Source organism: Mustela nigripes, chromosome 7 (assembly GCF_022355385.1).
Source record: "Mustela nigripes isolate SB6536 chromosome 7, MUSNIG.SB6536, whole genome shotgun sequence".
Taxonomy (NCBI): domain Eukaryota; kingdom Metazoa; phylum Chordata; class Mammalia; order Carnivora; family Mustelidae; genus Mustela; species Mustela nigripes.
Genome location: NC_081563.1, coordinates 36,359,583 through 36,386,679, shown reverse-complemented (window position 1 = coordinate 36,386,679; position 27,097 = coordinate 36,359,583). Strand labels below are relative to the sequence as shown.

Below are 27,097 nucleotides of genomic sequence, written 5' to 3'. Positions count from 1 at the left end.
ATAGAGGAAAACTTTCTTCAGAGATCGACCTCTGGGCTGACTCAGGTTACCCTCCACTCCCCACCCGGGGAAGGGAAGGGGAGACCCCAAGACAAGCAGCAAACAGTAAACATTTCCAGGAATTAGAAGAGAAGTTCCAGACTCCCTGGGCAAAAACAACCTCAAAATTTCCCCAAAGGGAGACCCCTGAGATCTGGGGACAAGGTGGCCTTTCCCATCATGGAGGGAGGGATTAACAACACACGTGCTGGGGCAGTTGGCTACCCACTGAAGAAAGACTAACATATGAAAAAATATGTAGGACGATATGTGTAAGACCCAGGAGTCAGAATGGGCAAGGCTTCAAGTTAAGCAAGATACAAACCACAAGGGCAAACAGAGAAAGAGTGATGTCAGCTTCATCAAAATGTGGAACTTCTGATTCAAAATCCAAAATCCCTAGAGGCTGAGTTTATTATCCTGGCTCTACCAAGTACTCCTATCCATTTGTAAAGAAAACAGACTAAGGGGCACCTTAGTCTGGGTGGCTCAGTGGGTTAACCTCTGCCTTTGGCTCAGGTCATGGTCTCAGAGTCCTGGGATAGAGCCCCAGGTTGCGCTCCCTGCTCAGCAGGGAGCCTACTTCCCCCTCTCCCTCTGCCCGCCTCTCTGCCTACTTGTGATCTTTCTCTGTCAAATAAATAAATAAAAGCTTTAAAAAAAAAAAAAGAAAGAAAGAAAAAGAAAACAGACTTAGACCAACCACCTAATGGAAAAGGGGAGAAGGAGATGACCAGCCAGTTCATGCAAAACATACATGGAAAGTAGGCAATCCAGAAATCTTGTTTTATCTCTACAGTGCAAAGTATTTCCAAGGAGAGCTTATTCTTATATAAACTTCATAAAGAAAAAATTACCTGAAGATTAAACCCAAGCAATGTCACTTATTAGTTGGCCAACATGTAGGGAAGGGGCTCTTGGTCTATAAAATATGAGCCTTTTTGGGGTGAACCTGAGCAACCACAGGGCAGCAAGGCCAGAGCCCCACACAGATGAGGCAGGGAGGCTGTGGGCAGCTTGGTTCAAGAGGGAGGCCAGCCCCTGCGGCCTCTGTGCCTGGGAGCCTGCACAGGGCTCACTGGTGCCCAGGGTGCTGGCAAGGATGGGCTCCGAATTTAAGACCCTCTGGCCACCATTCTACTCTAAAGTTTGCAGTAGATCTATGCAAACCCTAAAAAGACTGAAAAGTTTTATTGCCCCTTCCAATGCATAATTTTCAAACCACATTTGAAGGATCAATGTTGAAGTTCCATTGAGAAAGAGCCTAGAATGAGCTGAATGACCTCAGCTCTCAAACGGAAAAAGCATCAGCCATAATCCTTGTCTTGCCCTCTTTTTCTCTATTTGATGTTTTTCCATTCACCCGTTTTTTTCCATCCCTTCCCTCCCACATTCACCCATTTTTTTTTTGTTTGTTTGTTTTTTAATAAAGAGTTGTGTGCACCTTCCAAATGTTGTGCTGTGCTGGCTTCTGGGACACGGTGGCTACCTCGTCCCTGATTTCAGGGCTCGGCAGAGGGGAGGGCTCCGAGCTAGGGATGTAAGGGACACTGGAAAGCTCACCCTGGCAGATACTGAGGTCTTCCTGGAAGAGGTGCTGAGCTGCCCTAGAGACTCCAGAACCACTCCGGGGCCCATATCACGCAGGCCCTGGGATCCTAGCAAAAGCAAACTCTGGTCCTTGACCAATCGAGGTAAATTCAAAGGCTTTGGGCTTCTCTGGAAGGAAAGGAACCTTCTCTGAGCTCCTGCTCTGTGCTGAGGACTGTCATACTATAAATAAAACCCCCCTCCCCTGCTCCCTCCCATGCCTCCCATCTTGGGCCGGTACCCATCTCCTCCATGACACACTCAGTCTCTGTAACTCAAGGGCTCTGTTGAGAGATGCATGTTGTGTTTTATAAGAAAGTGCGTACTGTCAAAGATCTACAAAGAGCCCACATGAGAAAAGAGTTCTGTTGACCCCCAAAGCTTAGAAACAGGCCAGGCCAGCAGCGTTTAACATATGCTCCTAAGCAGCTGTGTTCTTTCCGTGGGGAGGCCACCTTTGGCATTGGTTTCAGGGAGTAAGCTCATCTACTGTTCCAGAAAACAAAAACAAAAAAGAAGAATCACAATCAAAATCAAAGTTAGGGGGCGCCTGGGAGAAACAGTTGGTAGAGCATCCAACTCTTGGTTTTAGCTCAGGTCATGATCTCAGGGTTGTGAGATCGAGCCCTGCATCAGGCTCTGCACTGTCCTGTCTGAGTTGAGTCCCCGACTTCGGCCTTCCACAGCCATGGTGTGACCATCAGTCAGTCCCTCCTGTGTTGACAGCATGGAGCGTAAAGCCCCCGTTCCCTTTAGGCAGAGGTGGGGGGGGGGCGGCCCCATCCGGCCACCAGCCCTTCTTCCTGGTGGGTAGCCCTGGTCGCGTGGCCCCTGGACCAGAGGCTGGGATCCTGCTTGTGAGGGTGGGAAGCATGAGGGCTGACCCCTGCATCCTATGGGATAGCTCATTTTTTTGGACCGTGTAGAATATTTTTTCAGGCACCAGTCCCTTTCTTGACCTGGGCCCCGTGGGTGGTCTGTTGTCCTCAGGGAATATGGGTCTTCGGGGGGACGGTCTGGGTCTGTGTGATCTGAACTTAGGGTACGGAGGGGTAAGTGCCATGTCCTCTCCTGGTATAGTCCCACCATGGCTTGGGTTGGGTTTCATTTTGGACAAGGACTGAGGACCCCCACCCTAGAATGGGAAAGGACCCAGGCTCCCTGTCCCAAGATCTTGAAAGGAACTGCAGCCCACTGTTGGCTGCAGGAGGTTTGTGGCACCCACGTGTGCTCCGGGACTTCTCTGTCTCCCCATAGGGCCCAGGGGGTTTGGATGGCATCGGTGTGGACCAGACCTGGCCTGGCAGGATCCAGGTATGGGTGCTGGGGGTCCTGGGGAGGAGGCCAGGGAAGCCCTTTTGGAGAAAAAAAGGGGGGGGGGTCTCTGGGTGGCTCAGTTGGTTAGGCATCTGCCTTCTACTTCGGTTCTGATTGGGCGGGGGGGTCCTAGGATTGAGCTCCTCATCAGACTCCCTGCTCAGCAGGAAGCCTGCTTCTCCCTCTCCCACTCCCCCTGCTTGTGTTCCCTCTCTCACTGTGTCTTTCTCTCAAATTAAAAAAGAAAGAAAGAAGGAAAGACAGACAGAAAGAAACGATTGCATAAAAAATAAACAAATAAAAATAAAAATAAATAACAAATGAACCCACCATTTACCTGGCCCACCCACCTAGTTTCCAGACCCTGCCCTGCTCCCTGCCACCAGCCCATTATCTTCCCAGCGGGACACCGCTACACATGCAACTGCCGACACCAGTTTGTGCCCCATGGGTCCTCAGGGTGAGTGTGCTGGGGTCAGGAGGGGTTGAGGGCGGGATTCAGGGGAGAGAGAGCCCAAGAGAAAGCCAGGAAGAGGCCCGAGGAAGGCCTCTCGGAGGAACAGGGTTGTACTGGAGCCTGACAGAAACAAGCGAGCTGAGAGGGTGTGCTGTGAGTGGGGGCAGAGGGCCAGCTCCGGGGAGGCTGGGGGGACAGGATTCTTGCAACAGCAGGTAGGTGCAAGCTTGGAAAAGAACAAGAGGAGCTGCAGGCTGTGGGGCTTCTGGAAAGATGCCCCAAGAGGCTTGGACCTCCCCCAGGGGACTGTGTGCCCCTCTAAGGACTCCGAGCAGGAATCCTTTCCACTGTAATTTGTGATTATTTTTTTCCCCATCTTTGGGAATAAAAATTGCAGTCAACAACTCATCTAGGAAAAGCTTCGCCATATTCTTTAAGCATACTACTGCCCTCCTTTTCCTGGCCTGAATCATCCCCTAGCCTTTCCGTGAAAGCTCAGTCTGTCACCCCCGCCAGTGTTCCCGGGTGGCCTCTGCTGGCGTCCGGGGCCACCGGGTCCTGTTGCAGCCAGAAGCAGGAGGTGGGGTTGGGGAACGTCCACAGGCTTCAGCCGCATGTCTGCGGTGTGCATGTCACCCGGCTGAGCTCGGACTAAATTTAAGGCATGATCAGGATCTTCTGGTTCGCGAGGGAGGATTGGCGTCCAAGCCTGGGAGCCGGGGTGGGGAGCCGGAGGGCGCTTTCCCCTCTCCTGGTTCCCGATGAGCCACTACCATATTCAGTGTTTGCTTTATGCTGCAGAACAAACAGTAAAAACTCGTTAAATGTTTATGTCAAACACAGCTTGAATTTTACCCCATTTCCGCGTTGTCCAAGGGGATACATTCCCCTCAGGCTAAAAACCTGGATGGTCCGAACTGCGAGCTCGCCCCGCCTTCTGAACACAGGAACTTTTATTTTGCAACTCCTGTCTCCGCTCCTTAATGTCTGGTTTTCTGTTTGGGAGTCTCCTGGGGTGATGGTGCCACCAGATAAAGGTTGTAATGAAAGAGGGCGGGCGGGAGGGCTGGGAGGGAGCGGAGGGGGGGGCGAGGGGTCCGGGGAGAAGGCGGGCGCCGCGCAGGCAGACCTTCTCTCCAGCCCGGTCCAGACTGCGGGCGCACGCAGTAGGTCTGCAGGGGGACCCCCCGCTGCCGGTGAATGCTCTCCATTCAGGAGCCTGGGCTTTTGTTAGAAGAAGTCTGGGCTGCGCTGGGGAGAGCCGGGAACTCACTGAACCGGTCTGGTGACTCTGGGGAGGCCAACACTTCCCCCAGGGCCGGGACTCAGGTGAATGAAGTCATCAATATTTTCGGGCAGTCCGCATCTGTGATTAAGTTTTATCTCTACTGTAAAATAACAGCCTCTCCTTTTCAGCCCGGTAACAATAAGGAGTTGGCTCCCCCAGGGGAGCTGTTTTGGGCCGGGTGGGGCTCCCCACTCCCACCGGGCAGCCCCAAACAGAGGCAGCCTTGACCAAGCTGCTGGGGCGCCCCAGGGGAGAGCCTGAAAGGGAGCAGTGGGGGGAGGGCTCCGTGCGAGGGGAAGGGAAGGGGTCCTCCCAGCCCAGGCCCTGGGGATTCCAGTACACGCAGCCTTCTGGACCGCCAGCTCCCCGCCAAAGCTGTTTCTCTAAAAGGTCTTACTTGTTCTTGTTGCTCCTCTGACTTAAGGTCCTGCCGGAGGGCCTCTTGAGCTTGACACTCAAGGCCTTGCCCAGTGGGGCTGAGAAGCTCGGGTCCTCAAAATCAAGACCTTGGGGGAAGGTAGCAGGGAAGTCAGAGGGGGGACATCCAGGCTCTTTTGGTCTATATTTTGTTTACTCAATTTTTTTTGTTGCTGTTGTTTTGTATTTCAATTAGCTTAATCTGGTATCTCTCTTTTGACTTGCATTTATGTGTTTTATTTATTTACTTTCTTATGCATATTTTAATTCCTGTGCCGTTAAACATACAGCGACATATTGATTTCAGGCGCAGGATATGGTGATTCAACAAGTCCATTTATAACTCAGCACTCGTCAAGGCGAGTGCCGTCTTTGTTTACTCAATTGTGATGGCGACAAACATACCAGAAAGTTTACTTTCCACTTCGCTCTAGTGGTAGAACAACACCGCAAGCTCAGTGTGACCATTTACACATAGCCTCCCTGGTGGGGAGACATCAGGGAGTGGTGGGGACCAGAGCTAGGACTAGGGCAAGACCAGCAAGGTGTCCAGTGAGCACATCTTAAGGAAGAACTCATTCTCAGCGTCCTGTTAGTACGGGATTGATACCTAAACCTGAACTTTTGCTCCTGGGGCCTCATTTGCCTTACCCTGGTCTGATCCTTTTAGGGACAGTGGTGAATGGGAGCACGGACCCACCCAAAGGAAAGGCTGCTCATCAGCTTCAGGCAGTTGTTGCCAAAAGGCAGGCACAGAATAGGTGCTTAGTAACATCAAAGGATAAAATAGACTTTAGAAATAAAACTATGGCATTGGAGCAAGGGTGAGTCTTGAATTCGCATCACTCTTTATTCAAGGAGTAGATATGAACAACAGGCAATTCAGCGGCCCTCAGCCCAGGGAGCACTGGCTGCTTCAGCTGTCCCAGGTGTATGATTATAGGACCCCCGCCAAACTCTTCTTCATGGAGCTTCCCTCTACCACTTATTAGGCAACAGAGTAATAGAAAGGCAGGAAAGGAGGAAAGAAAGGAATCTTTTATGAAAGAACACAGGGCGCCTGGGTGGCTCAGTCCTTAACCATGTGCCTTCGGCTCAGGTCATGATCCCAGGGTCCTGGGATCAAGCCCCACATCAGGCTCCCTGCATGGCCAGAAGCCTGCTTCTCCCTCTCTCACTCCCCTTGCTTGTGTTCCCCCTCTCTCTCTCTCTCTCTGTCCATTAAATAAATAAATAAAATCTCTTTTTTTTTAAAAAAAGCACACATTGGGGCGCCTGGGTGGCTCAGTAGGTTAAATAAAGCCTCTGCCTTCGGCTCAGGACATGATCCCAGGGTCCTGGGATCGAGCCCCACATCAGGCTCTCTCTCGGCAGGGAGCCTGCTTCTCCGTCTCTCTCTCTGCATGCCTCTCTGCCTACTTGTGATCTCTGTCTGTCAAATAAATAAATAAAATCTTAAAATAAATAAATAAATAAATTTTTAAAAAGCACACAAAACACAATAATAAAATAATACTTTGAACTATATCAGTATAGCAGCTATAAATAGTCTTAAAGTTACCTACTCCAAGAGAGAAATTGTCAAATTGAATTTCTAAAATATCCAGCTATACCCTGCTTCTGAGAGACCATCTTCAAACCCACACAGAAAGGCTAAAAGTAGAGGGATGGGAAAATACACACCATATAAATGCTAGCAATAACAGACAAACTGTAATATAAGGAAAGAAACCGCATAAGAATCAAGACACCAATTCTCTAAGTAGCCATCATAATTCTAAATGTCTACGTGCCTTGGGGCACCTGGGTGTCTCAGTCAGTTGAGCATCTGACTCTTGATCTCCACTTGGGACATGATCTCAGGATCCTGGGATCCAGCCCCGTGTAGGGGTCTGCGCTTTTCAGAGTCTGTTTGAGATTCTCTCTCTTCCGTTCCCTCCGCCCCTTCCCCCACTGTCTCTCTACATAGATAAATACAATTGAAAATATGTGTATGTATCTAACGATGCACACCTCAAAATATAGTAAGCAAATTGACAGAATTGTAAGCCAAAGATTTTGACTCATCTAACTTTGTCAGACACTGATAAGCCAAGCAATTGAAATAAAATACTAAGATAGGAAAGATTTTGGAAAATAAAAGAAACAGGCATTATCGTGTGTGTGTGTGTGTGTGTGTGTGTGTGTGTGTGTGTGTGTAAAAGCATTCAACCAAAGATGGTCATCATCATTTTCTTTGGAGATACACAGATCATTTAAAAATTTGACCAGGGGCACCAGCATGGCTCAGTCAGTGGGACATCCCATTCTTGTATTCTGTTCGGGTCATGATCTCAGTGTCCTGAGATAGGGCCCTCAGTGGGACTCTGAGTTCAGCATGGAATCTGTTTATCCATCTTCCTCTGCTCCTCTCCCACTCTTGTGCTCTCACACTCTCTCTCTCAATAAATAAATAAATAAAAATCTTTAAAAATTTGACTACATAGTAGGTCACAAAGAAAGACTCAGCAAATATCTAGAATTATCAAAATCACACAGATCTTTTTTTTTTTTTTAAGATTCCATTCATTTACTGGACAGAGAGCACAAGAAGGTAGAGAGGCAGGCGGAGAGAGAGGAGGAAGCAGCTCCCCGATGAGCAGAGAGCCCAATGCGAGGCTCTATCCGAGGATCCTGGGATCACAACCTGAGCCGAAGGCAGAGGCTTTAACGCACTGAGCCCACCCAGGTGCCCCAGATCATATTTTCTAAGTACAACCCAATTAAATTAGAAATCAGTAATCAATTCAGTAATCAGTGATCACATTCATATGTTTAAGAACTCAAATTATTCATACATTACTTTTTAAAGATTTTATATATTATATATTTATCTGTCAGAAAGAGAGAGAGGGAGCACAAGCAGCAAGAACAGCAGGCAGAGGGACAAGCAGGCTCCCCACTGAGAAAGGAACCGGATGTGGGACTTGATCCCAGGAAGGGTCCTGGGATCAAGTCCCAAGCTGAAGGCACGTGCCTAAACAAGTGAGCCAGCCAGGCATCCCAAATTCTTCATAGTTTGAAGAGAAAATTACAACTGAAATTTCTTTGGGACAGTCTGATAATAAAATTATTATGTATCAAAGTTGTGGATGGCAACTAAAGGTTATTTAAGATAAATTTTTTAAATGAATGAATTTATTTTTAAAATATAGGTGAATTAAAGTAAATGAGCTGAATATTCAAAATAAAAATGATAGGGAAGATCTTTAGTGATCAGAAATATACCAAAAATGTTAATATTCTAATTAATATTAAGATTTTGGAAACGTGCACATCAACACCAGGAACAAGACAAGGTTGTCCTTTATATTTGTACCAGTATCTTGGGAGCCATATTGAAGGCAATAAAACAAAAAGAAATAAGAGAATTGACCAAAAAAAAGGAAAGAGAAAAGAAAAACAAAAATGTCCTTTTCGGGAAGTGTGATAATCTACATAGAAAATTCCAGACGATTTTCAAATAAACTATTCAAATGGAAAGGGAGACCAGCCAATGTGCTAGATGTAATACTCATGCATACCAATTAGTCCCATTTTATGTTATTAATTAAACCAATTAGGAAATATAATAGGGGGAAAAGATCTCATTTATAGTAAAAACTAAAGCTATAAGATCTCTCTGTGTACATGTTGATGTACATGAAGATGTACAAGTTGATTTGGTTTTGATTTGGTTTGGCGGGGGCTTTTTTTTTGGAGAAAACTTTGAGATGCTGCTAAGGGGATAAAAGAGTCAGTGGAGGGATTCATCATGTTCTTGAATGAAAGACTAGATCTACTTAACAAAGATGGCAATTACCCCCTCATTACTCTCTAAAACTCAATAAAATTTATCCAAAATCTCAAACGGTTTTTTTTTTTTTTAATTCAACAAACTGACAACCATCAAGACAAATCACAAACTTAAAATAATTGAGAAAGTAAAATATCAGTACAGAGATAGCAAACAGATCATTAGAAAAATAGAGAACTCAGAAACTGACCTACACATATGAAAATTTGATATATAACTGGAGGGTTACTGTAGCTTAGTAAAAAGAAGGGGGAGGGGGTTCATTAAATAACTCACTTGGGAATAATAGGTTATCCCTATAAGAATCAGTTAGATACTTACATCACGACACATGCAAAAATAAATCTTATGTTTACTAAATGCCTAAGAGGAAAAAGCAACTACTTTAAACAATTTAGAAGAAAACACAGATGACTATCTTTGTGACTTCAGGGGAAGAAATTATTTTCTCAAAATGGATACAAAATGACAAACCTTAATTCAAAAATCAGTAAACTACTTAGTATAATAAATAGGATGATATTACATTTTTAAAAAGATTGTTCATAAAGAAGGTTTAGCATCAAACTGGATTCAGATATCTGCAATGCAGTCATATAACGAACGAAGGGTCAGAGCTCAGAATATGTGAACAACTACACATCAATGAGAAAAAAGCCCAAATAGCCCAATGAAAAAGAAATGGGCAAAAGATGTGAACAAGTCACGGGTGAGGTAATCCAAATGCCGAATGGACATTGGAGTAGATGGTCAGCCTCATTAGTAATCACAGAAACGCAAACTCAAATGATAGATACCATCTCTGTACTACCCACAGCTCTCCTGGGTAAAGAAACAAAACCAAAAGAATGTGCATATATGTGGGAAACAATAAGGAATTGGCTCATGCAATTATAGAGGCTGGCAACTCCAAGATCTTTGGGCTGGACCCAAGGAGGAACTGGTGCTATAGCTCAGGTTTGAAGAGCTGATGTCGCCGAGAAAATCAGAAGAGCAGATTGCTGGAGAATTCCTTAGTGCTTGAGGAGGTCAGTCTGTTGTTCCATTTGGTCCTCCAGCAGATTGGGTGGGGCCCACCCACATTATGGAGGACAAACAGCTTTACTCAAAGTCTACCATTTCAAGAGTAAACCTCATCCAAAACACCCTCTCGGAAACATCCAGAATAGGCCCAGCCAAGCTGACACATAAAACTAGCCATCATAACCTCTGATGCATCAGATTAGCCAAAGTGCTTGTCTGCCAGTACCAAGGACTGGCACAAACGTGAGAACTGGGAACTCACACGGAGCTGATGATGTAGTGTGGCGCCGTCCCTTTGGAGGGTAGGGATCCACCCTGGAGAAACTTACACACGTGTGCATAAAAATCCATGTAGCCTTGTCTGCGAAAAGCTCAAAAAGAACGAGAAAACCATTAATAGGAAATACATCGGTTATGATACTTTCATACAACAGAATATTATATAACGGTTAAAATAAATTAGCTAGAATAATATGTATCTGTACAGTTAAATCTAAAACCAGTGGTGAATGACAAAACCTAGCTTCAGAAGGATAGACAAGAGTAGGGTAGATTTCCATAAAGTTTTAAAAACGTACAGAACAATGCTGTATTATTGAGGGATGAGCTCTGTAGGAAAATCTAAAATGCCTGCTTACGACTAAAACACACTAAATTCAAAACTGTGGTGTCTCGGGGCGCCTGGGTGGCTCAGTGGGTTAAGCCGCTGCCTTTGGCTCAGGTCATGATCTCAGGGTCCTGGGATCAAGCCCTGCATCGGACTCTCTGCTCAGCAGGGAGCCTGCTTCCTCCTCTCTTGCTGCCTGCCTCTCTGCCTGCTTGTGATCTCTCTCTCTGTCAAATAAATAAATAAAATATTAAAAAAAAAAACAACTGTGGTGTCTCTGAGAAGTAGGGATGGGGAACAAGATCAAGGACGCCATTGGCTATGTCTGTATTGTTTTATGTACTATTTCCCGAAGGCCTGAAACAAATGTGCAAAATATTCTTTAATGAGTCCATGGGAATGTGTGGATATTTGTTATTTTCTTCTGGGTACTTGTTAGCATGTTTACAGTATTTCCTCCCAAGGAGTGTACAGAGAGTGCTGCATGTCAGGGGAGGCTTTCCAGGAAAGAAATGTGTAGGAACACAGGATATTGGAATAGTAAGAGTCCCCAGTACCAGGCTGTACCCCGTGTGGGGCATGCTAAGGGCAATCCTCACAGATGAGCAGCCCTGAGAGCCCCAGGATGGCAAGGGCAAGCAAAACACAGGAGGGACTGCTGCCATCAACTCCCTGTGGTACTTCGAGCCTGGTGCTGGGGGAGCCCAGAGGCTACCGACCCCACATGGATAGGAGTACAGAGGAGGAGCCCCATCCAGCTCAACACGGTCAGTGCAAGACGCCATTTATGAAGCTTTGGGGATTGTTGGGATTTATTTCTATGCGTTCTGACAGTATTTTCTCCGGAGAGGGGTTGGCCCCATCCATTCAAGTGAGTTCATGTCCTGGTTCCCCAGAGTCTTACTGACAGAGAAAGATTGGAGTCACACGTACGAGTTGACCCTTATGACCCCAGCCCAGTAAAACTCCAAGGGGTATTGTGGAGTCTTCTGCCAGGAACTGGTCAGCATTCCATTTGCCTAGTTTCTGGTCATTCCCAGCAACCTTGTCTTTGGCCTCATCTGGTGTTCTGTGTGGCTCTGGAACATAGATGGTGACGGCAAAGGGGGAGAGAGAGGAGGTTTGAGGGAGAAATTAGGGTTATCAGGTTATGAGTACTGCCCTCTCTTGCTCTGAGTTTGGTGTGCTTTGTTTTGGAAAGGGGCATGCTTTTTATGAAAAGTATCAGACAATACCAAATATTTTCAGCATGTTTCTTTAATGGATTTGAGAAATGAGAAGAGGCCTGTGGTGGTAGCAGGAAATAAGGCAGGGTTTCCAGGGGGACAACAGGTCTCTGGCCAATGGCATTCAAAGGGTTTTGTGCATGTGTGTCGCTTGGAAGGGACAAAATCAGGGCAGTTTATGTGCATCTCCAACCTCTGTATGGGGGAGACATGGTAGAGAATTCAGATGCGTTTTCTTGGAGTGTGTAGTTTTCTCTTGGCTGTGCTATGAAACCAGCCAGCGGCAGCCATCTCTCCCTCTCGGTGCTCCCCAGAGATCCTCACCCTCCATCAGGGCTGGGACAGCCAGGGGAAGCAGCTGCTGACCCCAGGTGAGTTTAAAGGTAACAAACAGCACCTTGTTCATGATTTTTATTATGAGGCACAGAAGAGCAGTGCATTCTGTTTTGTGAGCAAGGAGTCTCCTTGATAAAGCCACTGTCCCATCACCTTCCAAGCAATCCTGAGAACGAGAGAAGGAGGGGCAGCACAAGGAACAGGGGTCTGCAGAGGAGCTCAGACACTTGGCCCTAGTTGTCCCCCGTCATGGACTTGTCATTATGGATTAAAAGGTGGGCATCACAGGGCACATGGGTGGCTCAGTCAGTTAAGCGTCTGCTTTCAGCAGGGTCCTGGTTGGCCTGTGTTGGGCTCCCTGATCGGCGGGGAGTCTGCTTCTTCCTCTGCTTCTCCCCCCGACTCAAGCTCTTTCTCTCCCTCTCTACCAAATAAATAAATAAAATATTTAAATAATAATAATAATAATCAAATAAAAGGTAGGCTTCAAATAAAGCCAAGAGCAACAGCCCAGTCCATGTCCACACCATGAGGCCCCACATTCTGCCGATGCTGCCGTCGGCGCCCGTTCTGGGGAACTTCTCCAACACCAGGAACCCAGAGGTGTGAGTCTGCAGAAATCACAAGAGCATTTGGAGGGTAAACCAGATGATGTTAATTGTTTTGAGTCGAGAAACAAAGTAGCTGGCTAGTAATGAAGGAGAATGGAGTCTCTCTAGGTGATTCCCCATGAATTGAGAGATCTCAGAAGTTGAGGGAAAACCCGCTGATGAGACTTAGGCAGAGTGGTACAGGGTCAGGAGGATGCTGGGGCTACGTAGGAGTGTGCAAAGCACCCAGACACACAGAGCTCAGCTCCAGTTTCGGGAAATGATCTGATGGCCTTCCGGAGTGCACGGGCAGAGACCTAGATGGAAGGCTGTCCCTGAGCCTGGGCCTCTGGGGCCTTTGTTGAAGTGGGAGTGGACACAGGCAGGTCCTGTCCACCCACAGGAATGCCCCTTTCTGCGTAGTCCTGGCCTCTGTGGCTGCCCATCCCTGGGGAAACTGAACTTTCAATATTAACACATCACGACCTTCATGCGTCATATAGTTCCATCTGTAGGTTGGAATTTATTTTATAGATAAGATTCCAAGTACATTTTAATCAAAAGACCATGCTAATGACCAGACCTATTCTGTACTGCCTGGACTGTGCACTGGGCCCCTGCAACGCTATCTCCAGCAATGGCCTCTTGCCTAGGTATTGTGGTTGCCGTTTTTACAGATAAGGAAACAGGCCCGGAGAGGTAACGTTGTCTAATGGAAATCACACAGCACAGTAAAATGCGGTTAGTGCAAACAATGGTGGGAGTGAACACCCACTTTAAGATAAGAACACCAAGGTTAAATATTAAGTATTCTCCTAGAATCGCACATCTGTATGAAAGCAGAAACTAGTGTTGTAGAAACGCCCATTTTTGTGTCTCCAAAGTGCCGAGCTGGAAAACGATCAAACACAGAAATCCGCAGGGAGGCTGTGAGGTGCTGTCTTGGCTCTGATGGGTGTCCTATGGGAACAAGGACCAGACAACAGCCCCTCTCTCTCCATTAGTCACCCCTCCCTCCCCAACACATACGGGCTGCTTGGGAAGCCTAAGTCTCCCTGTGTGGTTTTTCTCTGACACCAAATCCATTGTTCCAACACCACTTCTGCAGCTTTCCAACACTAAGTGGGGGTCCCGCAATTCAATTCAATTCTGACATGAACCACCCGGCGTCAAAGCAGACCCCACCGGCAAAAGGGCTTGGTCCCCCAAGGCTGCCCCCACTTCAGATGTCAGCTACAAATGAGCTGCCCAGGCTAGCTGCACTTCTGCCTGGCTGACTGCAAATTCAGCTTTGCTAGAACGACTCACAGAACCAGGGAAAGTGCTCTACTCACAATTACCAGTTTCTTATAAAGGCTACAACTCAGGAAGAGACAAATGGAAGAGAGATGTAGGGCAGGGCATGGGGCCAGGGGCTCAGAGCTTCCATGTTCTCTCTGGGGGTGACAACCTCCCAGAGCCCCCGTGTATTCACCACCCAAGAAATTCCCAAACCCCGCTGCTGATGGATTTGTAGAAAGGTTCCATTCCAGAGGGAGGATGGATTCAACCGTTGGCCGTTGCAGACTGAATTCAATCTCCATCTCCGTCCCCTCCCCAGAGGTCACGGGTAGGACTGAAAGTTCTAACCTTCAGATGCCATAGTTGGTGTTTCTGGCTGACCAGCCCCCACCTGGAAACAATCTAGGGCCTCCGTGTGGCTCATCTTAGGGCCATACAAAACAGTCAATCCGAAGGGTTTCAGGAAGTCTGTGCCAGGAACAAAGGACAAAGACCAATGTTTTTTGTACTATATCCCCCTCTCTAAACGTAGTTCCTGTTCCTCAAGTCATGGGCATCCCAGGCTCATCAGTTCCTAGAGTCTTAGGGTAACTTTTAGTTTAACTCCCATAGGTAGACCTGACAGCTTTGCCAGTATTTTTCATGTCATGGGGAACTATGTCGTGTTTTGATTTTGTGGATTAATTTGGCCATCTTCTCTGTAGTGGACCCAAGCTTCATTCCGCTGTGGTCAGAGAACCTACAATCCGCTTGCTCGTTGGAGAACCTATTTATGATTTTCTTTGTATTCTAGTATGGCCCTGTGTTTTCTGACATTAAAAAAAAAAAAAGTACATACAGGGGCATCTGGGTGGCTCATTTGGTTGAGCATGGACACTTGATTTCTGCTCAGGTCATGATCTCAGGGTCATGAGGTCAAGCCCCCATGTCAGGCTCCCCAGTCAGTGCAGGGAAACTACTTGAGCACACTTGTGCTTTATTCAAGTAAAATAAAATAAGAATGAGGAGGAAACCTCTTCATTTTAGAGCCAGAAAGAACTGATTCGAATCGTGGTTTCACCCCTTGGTACTTACAGACACTGAGGTTGTTCCTTGCTTCCTGGAGCCTCTGCTTCCTTGTCTGTTAAATGGCAGGGACAATGCCTGTGTCATGGGGCCCCTGGGACCCTGAAGCCGCACATGTGGCCTGTGCACACACCGCCTGATCAGAGTGTGGACACGGGGGGTGGGGTCTGCCCTGGGTGCCCGCTGATAGTGGGGCTCCATCAACATTGGCCATCCCTCCTGCTCAAGCTGCGCTTCCCGCTGCATCCCATCACACGCTCCCATCATCCCGGCAGAGACTGACCTAACTACAGCCCCGTGAAGCTGCTGTGGGCACACACACACCAGCATCCAAGGCAGGAGTTCGTGTCCCGCAAAATAGGAAACGACTTAGAGCTTATGGACACTAACGGCTAACGTGCCGAGAGCTCACTGCGCGCCAGGTATGACGCTAAGGGCTTTCCAGGTAGGAACGCCTTTAAGCCTCCCAATGACTCCGTGGGGTAGGTGCTCCCATCATCCCCTTCTTACAGACAAGGAAAGAGAGGCATTGAATGTCACTGACTCTGTTCCAGTCACTAGTTAGCAAGCAGATCCAACGACTGTGAAATTTCATTCATATGAAGTTTAAAAAACAGGCAAAACTGGTCTATGGTGGTAGAGACTGGGATAGTGGTTTCCTGGACAAGGAATGATAGTGGTGGGCACAAGAGTACAGGTGCCTGTGTGCGTGTGCACAACACACACACACACACACACACACACACACACACAACCTCTTTCAAGGAGCTGTATGCATTTAAAAAAAAAAAAGAAAGAAAATTAAAACAGCATTTAGAGGGTGCCTTGGTGGCTCAGTTGGTTACACAGCTGGCTTTAACTCACGTCATGATCCTGGAGTCCCAGGATCGAGTCCCGCATCAGGCTCCCCGCTAAGTGGGGAGCCTGCTTCTCCCTCTGACCCTGCCCCCTCTTGTGCTCTTGTTGCACAAATAAGTAAATAAAATAAGTAAACACGTACATAAATAAAGTAAATAAAATCTTTTAAAAAATAAATAAAAATAAAGCAGCATTTAGATAGAAAAAAAACAAAACAAAACACACAGGCTCATGCAGTCAGAATAGCATGAGAGTCTTGATCTCAGGGTTGTGAGTTCAAGCCCCATTTGGGGTGTAGAGATAACGTAAATAAATAAAACTTAAAAAAAAAAAAAAAGAAGAAGAAGAAAGAAAGGAAAGAAAACTATGGATGCCCAAACATCACTGCTTGAAGTTCTGATCTAATTGGGCGGGGCAGCAGTCTAACAGGGAAGGTTCCTCAGTGATGTCGCATTGCCACAGGTAGAAAATGTTGCTAATGGAAGCCCCATTATAGAACCTCAGGGGAAGCAGAGTGGCTCCAGGTTGGGATTACCCCAGGGGCTCGGTGCCACTGTGTGGCTCCGTATGGCCTTCCACCTCTCTACGGGAAGCCTGAGTTCCTCTGGGAATCCTTTACTCAATCCCTCGAGTGTTAGATGTTCACCTGTGACCTCTGCACCTTTCTCATTTGTACGAGAATCGCCCTTTCTTCATTCCTCATCCCTACCTACATCTCGTCAGGCTAAGAAGCGGTATGACTTGTCTTGTGCTATGGAACACATCACCCTAAAACTTGGTGGCTTAAAACGGCAAACACTTATACTTTCTGAGGGTCAGAAACGTAGACACAGCATAGCTGGGTGTCTCAAGCTCAAGGACTCTCGTGAGGTGGCAGTCAGACTATCTGCAGGGGCTGTGGTCTCATCTGAAGGTTTGCTATGATGTGTGAGAGCCTCTTCCAGGCTCACTCCTGTGGTCACTCTTCTTCCTCCATCCCTCACCAACTTGTGTGTCTCCAGCCTGCTGCGTGACCTTGAGAATGGCTTCCCCCAGGCTGTGTGATCCCAAGGATTCCACTCCAGGTGGAAGCCACAGTCTTTGTATTTCTTTATTTATTTTTAGTCGCCGTCTTTCTAGAACCTAATATCTCTATGGGGGAAATAGGGAGAAAGAAAAAGACACATTATGGTATGTTTCTGATTCCCTCTGAGTCCTGGCAGTGGGACTGGTCTTTATTTTCATGGTCCCACTTCCAAATGTGGTTTCCAAATGGTCATATGAAGAGAGGAATTACTTTCAAGGACCTTTTGGTACCTCATTTGGCTAAAACGCCATTTGGTTAGACCTCTCTAGAGCTATTCTGAGGTGGATGGCTCTCCCAGGGACCTCTGTCTGACCCCATGGGCTTAAAAACAGACAGTGGAAGAGCCTCATGAAAAGCAGCTTGAATGTCTGCCATATATTGGGCTCCAAGCTTGTTTGTCTGGCTTGGGGAGTGCTGGATATTCAGGTAAACTGGGTCTGGGCTGCATGGAAAATCTAGCGTGATGATTGCAAAAAGACCAGAGGGGTCCACTGGTCAGGGTCTCCCTCCTCCAAAAATCAGAGATCTGGGAGGGAGTTACTTAGCTTTCAGAAGCCTCAATTTCCAAAGATTCTTAATAGAGAGATTACATTGGTGATGCCCTCGCAGTCACGCTGGAGTCTGAGTGTTCTAGATGCCCTAGATGGGAGTTCTGCTAGGTACTCCCAATGCTGCAGCAAAGATCAGCCCCTAAGACCATGCATGTCTCAGCCTGGGTCAGCCCCGAGACTGGGCTCAGTGGATCCTGGTGGTGGTTTGAGCCCACATGTATCGCAGCCTCTGAAGGAGACTCTCAGGGGTCCTAGTGGCCAGGAACCACGGTCTAGAGAGTTGTCTTGGGGAGCCATGGTCTAGGGTTCATGTTCAGGTGCAGGTGGGTGCTGGGCCACAGTGGGCCACATCAGGGCTCAGGCTGTGTGATCCCAAGGATTGGAATGACCTTTGGTCATCTCTCCCAAGGTCTAAGAGGGGAAAGGAATCCAAATATGAGTAGCCAGTTTCAGTCCTGGTCATCTCCTTACATTTTCTTGCTTTATTCTTGCCTCCTGTAACCCTTCTCAGGGATGGGTCACCTGGTCACTTCTTCCTGGCTGGAGAAACCTTGTAAGAAGTTGCTAACTCGGGTTAGGTCCAGTTAGCCTCTGCTGGCGAGTCTCTTCAGTTTTCCACCTTCTACTCAGCCCCAAATCCTACCCCTCAAACTTCCCATTGGGGTCCTGTTTCCCAAGGGGTGGAGTTCTACTGCATCAACCTCAGTCACCCCTGAAAGGGCAGACCGCGTGCCGGGCTAGAGCAGGTGGCTGGTAGGGCCCGAGATGTGGGGGTCCCGCAGGAGGCAGGAGGCACAGGCCACTGCCAAGTGAGCATCAAGTGTGCGTCATCCTAAAGGTTAATGCTGTGGGGTGGGGGAAGGTATGGGCTCTGCACCCCCTTCCTCTTCCTAGCCCAAATACTAGCCTGGATGATTCCCTGAGTCTCTTTTAGATATTTTTCCCCCATCCATAAATCAGAAAAATATTGAGAATCTGACAAAATAATACAAGTAGAAGGGCTTGGAAACCAGTCCAATTCAACAACAATAAACACGGAGCATCTGCTAAGTGTCAGGCTATGTTCTGAGCACGAAGCCAAGACAGAGCTCACATTCTAGTAAGAAGGCAGAATGCACTCCTGAGCACAATCTCCAGGATGACCAAGCAGACAGAGGACACAGAATGAGAGGACAGAGTTTGCATTAACAGGGTCAGGACTAAGGTGGCTGGGACCTGGCGGAGATGAGTGGTGAGCTAGGCACCTACCTGGGGAAAGAACATTCCAGCAGAAGGAACAGCCAGGTTCCTGAGATGGAGGGTGTGTGGTGGTGAGGTTTATGCGGGCACTCTGTCCTGGGGGCTGTGGGGGGGGGGGTGTCCATGAAACAGCGCAAGGCATCTGGGGCACTCTGGGGAACCTTGGACACTGCAACGTTTAAAGGGGCCTTGGCTGATTTGTTGAAACTAAGGTGTAAATATCCCTCCCCAAGCTGCCCAGCTCCAACACCATGCACGCCCCCTGCCCCGTCTCCCAGCTCCCCCATGGTCTCAGCCCGCATCCTCCAGCAGCAAGCTTCCTTCCGCTGCTCTCCAGCTCACCTCCCTGCTCCCCCTCCCTGCCCCCATTCCTGTCTAACATCTCTAGCCCCGGCCAGGGCACTTGGTTTCTAAGAACCTCCTCAAACATTACCACCTCCAGGAAGACTCCCATCCTCCAGAGGACTTGCCCAGACAACTGGTCCCTCTGCCCAGGCCTTCTCCCGCCCTGGAACACTCCTCCATTGCAATCCTTCTCCCCCAGGCCACTGGGAAGTTCCGAGACCCGCCTCTGGTCTGCAGTGCACCGAAGTGTTTGTGGCCAGTGGGGCAAGAAGGCAGGGGATGGATTCTTTAGCCAAGGCCAGGGCAGGAGGCCCTGGGTTATCAGAGGGTCAAAATAGTCCTAGCAAATTTCCACTTTGATTTTATCTTTACGATGAGTGGTGATTTTATTTTATTTTTTATTTCATTATTTTTATTTTGTAAAGATATTTATTTGTCAGAGAGAGAAAGAGAGAGAGAGAGAGAGAGCACCCCCAGGGGGAGCGGCAGAAGCAGAGAGAGAGGGAGAAGCAGGCTCCCTGCTGAGTAAGGAGCCCAATGCAAGGCTTCATCCCAGGACCCTGGGATCATGATCTGAGCCAAAGGCAGACGCTTAGGCAACTGAGCCACCCAGGCATCCCAGATTAGTGGTGATTTTAGTCATTGCAAGAAAAATAGGGATGCTAAGCTTCACAGTTTACAGAACTGGCTTCATGTACATTTGGACAGTCCTACTGTGATCCTTACAAGACGCAGGCCCTCAACACCGCCTTTCCTGCTGGGACGTTGTAGGAGACGCATCGCCTCCTGGCAGGATTCCACGATTGCATGCTAGCGGGTGAAGACGGGCCATGTTTTACGCCACTCTCCCCTCACTTAGCACGGAGCCTGGCAACGTCGGGGGCGGGGGGTGGTCAGTGACTCCTGAGATGAGACACCGGCCCAGCGCCCCTAGTGCCCTGCCTTCCCCCTTAGAGCCTGAATCGCAGCTTCCTCACAAGTGAGGAAGAAGGAAGCCAACCCTGACCTGTAGAAATAGCCGATTTCCTCAATCCCGAGGCACACAATTGTTCAGATTTTAATTATTCTAGAATCAGGATATGTCTTACAATTGGTTGGTATACGACATGTGGTGTTTCTTTTTTCTTTCTCCCTCCTACACACCCAAAATATAGCAGTTCCTAAAACAATGGTGTGTCTTACAATTGATGACATCTTAGAATCAAAGAAAATAGCAGTTAAAATCATGGGCTGGCCGCTTATGGTCCACCCCTGTCAGACTCCTAGGAGCCATTGTGAAAATCATGCTTTGTTCTGCTTTAAATGTCTGTTGGTGTGAACTGGAGTGACTGGATTCCTAGAACCCCCCCGCCCCCCAGGTCCCCTGGCCATGCCAGGAGCATAGGATGGACAAAGAAGAATGACCGCCCGGTCCCTGCCCACATGCGGTCAGCCGTGCCAGTCTGGCCACTAGCTTTTGTACTTTCATTCCGGAATTCATAGAGATGGCTGCCAGCGATGAGAGGTGATCTCAGGACACACAGGCCTCTGTTAGGCTTTAGAATTGCGGAAGTCAGTGGCCAGAGTCATATCGAGTAGGACAGGACACATGGGAATACAATTAAAAATGAAGCCAGCATGCCTACAGGGGGAAGAGGGAAAGTTGCACGAGGAACCAGCATTGCCGGCAAGCCCAGGGCTGGGTGCTGGCCGCAAGTCCTTCAGAACCACGTCTCCCAGAATATATTCTTCACCATGCACTCCCTCAAGATTTTCCTTGAGCAAACACATTTTAGGCCTCAAAAAGCATAGGGGTGCCATATGAATGGTCACTCTCTCAGACAACCATACACATTAAAGGCACTGAGAAGTCCTGCAGTAAAGAAACACGATGAACTTTTGTGTAGTGTTTTCCAAACCTATTTGGTCACAGAACACTTTATCTAAGTAATATCTCATAAAATCTTAAGATATGGATTTTCTGCACAGCAGCCACTGGGCAACAGTCCTATCTGATCAGAACCACTGGGAACTGAGAGCCACTCTATCACTCTCCAGGTGACCAGGGAAAGAAGAAAAACAGCGTGAAGAAGTGAAGGGTAAAACGAGAAATTCTTTCTGGGGTCCCAATTCATGACTCGGGACAGAGACATGGCTCGGGTCCCGTTTGCCCACTGGCCTCCTTTAGGAAGTTGGCTTTGGCTCTCACAAGTGTCCCCAGTGCAGTGGGCTGCCGGCACTGGTCTGACAGGTGTGCCACCAGGTGGTTGTACCCCGCATGGTCCTGTCATGCGGGCCCAGTAACTTTTGGAAGGGTTTTTGCTTGAAACTTGCACACTCAAAAACAAGAACGAAACACAAGGCCATACTCACCCATGAAGGTAGTTCTGTGGCTTGTCCTGCAGGCAGAGGGAAGATCTATGGAGACAAAGTACAGTAGGGCATGGGGTATGGAGCTGGTGTTCTCTGAGCGAGGGAAACCCAAGTGCTGCTTCGGGGTCTCTGGAGATTTGAAAGGAAAAATGGTGGAAAACGCTAATTGATAAGCAAGTCCTGAGTTCTTTAGTTTCTCCGCAAGCCTTCAGTGACCACTAACTGTGGGCAGGACAAACAGTATTGCCAAGTCCTTCCAGTTGTGAATGTGTCTTTGATGCCCAGCAACCTCCAGTGGGGGAAGTCCGCAGACTCGGCAAGGTCAGAACTGTCGAATACAAGAGATCCCCATCCCGCAGCCTCCTGGAGACAGGGAGCGCCCGCGGGGATTCGGGGAAAGAGCAGCTTGGTCTCTCCAGGAGACGCAGTGGAAGAACTGAGACTCATGCCAAGTTCTGAAGGGTTGATGGACAAGGGGAGAAGAGAACCGCAGGCAGTGAACACAGTAAAAGCCAAGGCAGGGAAGCAGGACAGTCGTCTTTGTTCTTTGAGGGGCAGTGAGCTGGTGCATGCGGATCCTGGGATTCGAGGTTGGGTGAGGGCGTAGGGGGTGGGTCGCAGACAGCAGATGGAGAAAAGTGGATTTGTTCACAGATCTCTTTGGTACCAGACGCCATGCCAGGCAGGTGTCTTGGCTTCAGGAAGCCTGTTGTCAGGAAGGAGCCATTGAGTGCTGGGTTGGGGTCAAGGACATCTCAGGAGAGGAAGGGAAGGAATGCAGGCAAAGGGTTTGGTGGGCATGGCTGTGGAAGGAAAGCCCATGAGCAGAGAGAACTGGGGCAGGGAGAAGTCCAGGTGTCAGTCAAGAGGTCTCAGATGAGCAGCAGCAGGCAAGGAGAAGTGGGGCAAGGAAGGGGGGAAGCACATCCCCACGCTGGGGGTAGGACAGTATGTGGGTTTGCAAGGGGCCAGAGGCCCGCTGTGGCCCGCCTCCCACCACCGTATTCTACCACAGATGGGCTTTTCTGACCTGCACCGCGACCTACAACTCCAGGACTGGGCCCTTTAGGGTCGGTAGTCCCTACTCTTCTGACTGCCTCACACCCAGGCGGCTCCTCTCGTGGCCATTTATACACCTGCCCAGGCCCCGAGACTTCAGGTTTGCAGTCTGGAGGAAGCTCGTTTGCACACGGCTTGTTCCCGTGTCCATGCTCCATGGTGTGTCTGTCCCAGAGAAGAAACCCGTTTTCCTATTCACACAGACGAGAGGTGACCCGCTTGCAAATTCTCCCCAGCATTGTGCCTGAGTTCTCCACTGGCCACAGTGGACAAAACAAGGTAGCCCATGGGAAGAACAACTTGGGGAGCTGGGAGTGAGGTGGGAACTGTATGCTCAGATACAGTTTTCTGGACACTTTAAAGAAAATCTGCAGAGATCAGGGCCGCCTGGCTGGCTCAGTCGGTAGAACAGAACGTGCAACTCCTGATCTCAGGGTTGTAGGTTCAGGTCCCACGTCGGGTGGAGAGAGTACTTAAAAATAAAATTGAAAAAACCCAGCAGAGATCAGGATGCCAATGCACAGTAACGCTCAGCTTTGGGAAATGACCAGCAAGTGTCTGCCGGAGCTATTGAAAGCTCGGAGAAGATTTGAGTGAGTTGCTCTTCGGGTCTATCTGCAGCAGACAAGGATTTTCCTTCTGAACCTCCCAGCAATCCTGTGGAGCAGCTATTTTTACTTCCCTGTTTTGCAAATGAGGAAATGGAAGCTCACCAAGGTTAAGTGATTGGCCCCAGGCCACTATCATTAATACTGATATTAACAACAAGGTCTCATTCTGGGCCGGGCTGAGTATTTTTCAAACAACTTGCTCTTTGAATGCTCACCCTGTGGGAGAGCAGCGGCTACTCTTCCCAGTCTCAGGGGACCCAGAGGCGGGCTGGGCTCAGATCTGGGATTTGGCAATCCCTGACAATGGGGGGTGGGGAGTGTCTGCTGACCACAGGCAGAGGGGTGAGCTGTTTCAGAGCAAGCCTGGCAATGGGCCCATGGGCAGAATCGGGCTTCAGGGAGAGGATGGAGGGGGCAGCTCCCTCACCGCATCGGCAGCACACCTCCACACCCCAACAGAGTGGGGACCGAGCTCCTGGCTGCTTCCGCAGATGCCCATGATAAGGCTCCAGGCACCAGGGGAAACGCTTACACCCTCCCACACCCCCATGCCACTTACAAACCTTGCCCTTGACCGCTCAGCTCCCAGCCCCTGTGTCTCAGGATGGTCCCAGGCAGCTTGTAGCTCTAGACCGTGCCTCCCCATGGCCTCCTAACCTGCCATACATTGAGCCATTCTGCTCTTCCAGAAGCTTCTGTGTCCCAGGCCAAGTTGGTCACTTTGTTATTTTTGCTCTGTCCGTAGGATCACTGCTAGGCTTATTACAAAACCCCAGGAGCCCTCTGGATCCGGACTGGGGAAGAATAGAAGTCTGGTGTCCACATCCCAGGCTCCGTTTCCACTCATTGCCCTGAGGGTCTGGGGGTTTAACCATCCCGCAGGGGGAGCCTTACGTGGAGGGGGCCACTGGTTCCCCAGCTGCTGGGCATTGCTCCAGCATCCTTGAAGATACATATTCTGCATCCTTTTGAATACACTGAAAAATCTATTTAAAAGAAAAGAAAGCACGCTGCTTCATGGTGCTAGGGCCGCCCAGACAAGTGACAGGTCACTGAGGCTGGGGTGAGGACCCAGCACCAGCCACCAGGAGGCCTTTGTTGTCCTAGATTGTTTGTCCAAGTACATCCTGTGAATATGCAAAGTTCTCTGGCCCCTGACCAGGCCCCAGATCCCATCCTTCTCACGTTCAAATGCTTGAAAGCAGCTGCAGTAGTCAGAGCCTCTGGCTGAGCTGTTTCTTCCTCGCCAGACAGGGTGCGGGCACCCATCCCCCAGCAGGGCGGAAGGCCCCTGTGAGGAGCCAACACTCTGGAGGGAGGAGCCTGAGGAGACGGACTGGGATGGAGCCTAGGAATGGGAAAGCTCTGTTGCTGTAACAGGTAGAAGAACAAAGAGTATTGCCTTCCTTGGGAGCTGGAGAGAGAAGGCAGTTTGAGGGCCCTCAGGGAAGGTGGGGCAGGGATGTAAGAAAGGAACAAGAAGGACAAGAGCGCGCCTGGGTGCCTCAGTCAGTTAAGTGTCTGCCGTTGGCTCAGGTCGTGATCCCAGCATCCCGGGATGGAGTCCCGCATCGGGCTCCTTGCTCAGTGGGGAGTCTGCTTCTCCCTCTGTCCCTCTACCCTACCCCACCCCCATTGCTAAATAAACCTTAAAAAAAAAAAAAGAATAGGAGGACAAGACAGATATGTTGGGGGAAGTAAGTGAGGAGCAGGGAAGAGGGGAGGAGAGAAGATGTCTAGGTCGGGGTGGGCATACTTTTCTTTTCCCTTAAAAGAAAAGTGTGCAGGATGTGGAAGAAAAGGCAAGATGTGAGGTCTCCAAAGTCTCTCAAATTTTCTGGTGCAAATGATCTCTCATTAAAATAGCTACCGGGGCGCCTGGGTGGCTCAGTTGGTTGGACGACTGCCTTCGGCTCAGGTCATGATCCTGGAGTCCCGGGATTGGGATCGAGTCCCACATCGGGCTCCCAGCTCCATGGGGAGTCTGCTTCTCCTTCTGATCTTCTCCTCGCTCATGTTCTCTCTCACTGTCTCTCTCTCAAATAAATAAATAAAATCTTGAAAAAAAAATAAATAAAATAGCTACCATCTGAGAAGCTTCCACCAACTTACCCATCTATGGAATGGGTCCAGGAGGTCTCAGGAAGGCAGAAGTTTCTATGGAGCCTGAGAAGCAGTTCAAGGTCCTGTTGCCTTCTCCAGAGCCAGAGGGCATTTCTTTTGAATGAGAAAGCTGAGGCCTGGGGACATTAAAATGATTTGCCCCTAATGATCCAGCCTGAATTCAAACCCGAGTTCAAACCACCATGTCATAATAAGACCATTCAACAATATGATAAAGACATATTGAATCATTATGTTGTATACCTGAAACACATATAACTTCAATTACACCTCAAAAAACATATATGATTAAGATAGAGGGAGGACTGGCAGCCAGGGGTCTCTGTGATGAGACTGCCCACACCACCCTCCTACACATGCTGGAACCCACCTAGGATGATGGTGTTTGGTGGTTTCTTGTCTCTAATGGATGTTCATTCTACAACCTGGTGTGCATTAAATCGTATGCTAATACAGCAGAACTTACACTCCCAAACAGCAACCTCAAGTGCCTTGGAAAGCTGCACACCTATATCTAGCAATTGAATTCCCATTTGGTAATCACTTTCAGAGTAATCTATCTGACATTCATTGATCTCTGAATGCCCATGTGAGCCTGACTCCAGTATTAGCAATTATTAAATAAACAAGACAGAGCTCCCACTGAGTAATTGCTCACCATAACAACAGTTATAATCAAGGTATTGATGGAGAGTCAGGGAAGGTCAAGAAGGCAAGGCTACAGCCATCTGGAACGCTAGGAGGGTTTGTGGCTTTTTTTTTTTTTTTTTTTTTTTTACCATGGGCTGCCTGGTGCAGACATCTCTAATCAATTACAGCACTCTTTCCCCAGGAAGTCAGATCAAGGTCAGCATCCTTCCCACCGCAGCTGAGAAGCTCCTCTATGGTCTCTGATTTGCCATCCTGGGATCCCAGTGGAATCTGCCCACTTTCCAGAAGAAAGCGAGGGCCAGAGAGTTCAGCAGCGGGGTATAATCTAGAATCCAGATCAGCTGACGTGGGAGCGTGAGCCGCTCACAGAGACCTACTCAGGAAGCCGTGAAAAACCGCCCACCGCAACCTCCGTGTTGCCCTCCTATCCGCACCCCTGGCCTTGGACCCATGCATAAAAATCACATTGACAAGAGCAGTCGTTGGATTTGATGAGATACTATAGGAAATAATTTAATTTTTCTTCTCTTACAATTTTTTCTTATGTGATACATATTCTGTTCAGAAAAATTAGAAAATACAACGAAATAAAAAGAAAAATTAAAGTCACCTATAATGGAACCATTGGCTAATTACGTTTACATTTGGCTGAATATCTTTCTAGAGTCTTCCCAGGCATTTTTTTTTCTCTGCTTATGTATCTGAATGGTGTGTAATTACAGAGTGATGCGTTCATCCCACATGTACAGGTGTGTATGTGTACATTATATTCATGTAGACACACATAGACACACACATATAAACATGCATTATACTCACACATGTAGACACACATAGACACACACATATAAACAGGCATGATCCCACTGTACATCTATGTGTAAGCTTTCTCTTCCACTTAACAATATACAAATTCTCAAAATTTCTGCTCTGTGTCACTGCCAGTATAACCTGTCCCAACATAACCTGCTCCCTCGTCACTCCTCATACCAAAAGTATTATGAGCATTAAACCCCTCCATTCGGGCAGGCTTCCCAGGCAGTGGGGGCTGGACCTGGCAAATGCAGCCCGCATGGAGTGCCATAGGGCTGGAGATGGGTTGAGCCAAAGGAATGGAGAGTTCCAGATAACAGAACGCAGAGCAATGCCATGGCCTGTGTCCAGAAACCA

At 48.4% G+C, this 27,097-nt stretch overlaps 1 long non-coding RNA gene across 2 annotated transcripts in view; it reads left to right on the top strand.

The window, feature by feature from the left end:
- Positions 1–26,476, top strand: part of LOC132021347 (uncharacterized) — a 223,828-nt gene extending 197,352 nt beyond the window's left edge. Inside the window, exon 8 of one of the 2 annotated variants that reach the window (XR_009405305.1) lies at positions 26,109–26,476. This is a non-coding gene — a long non-coding RNA (uncharacterized LOC132021347). The remainder of the gene's footprint in view (positions 1–26,108) is intronic. The other variant, XR_009405307.1, reaches the window with a different exon arrangement.
- The last annotated feature ends 621 nt before the right edge of the window (positions 26,477–27,097 follow it).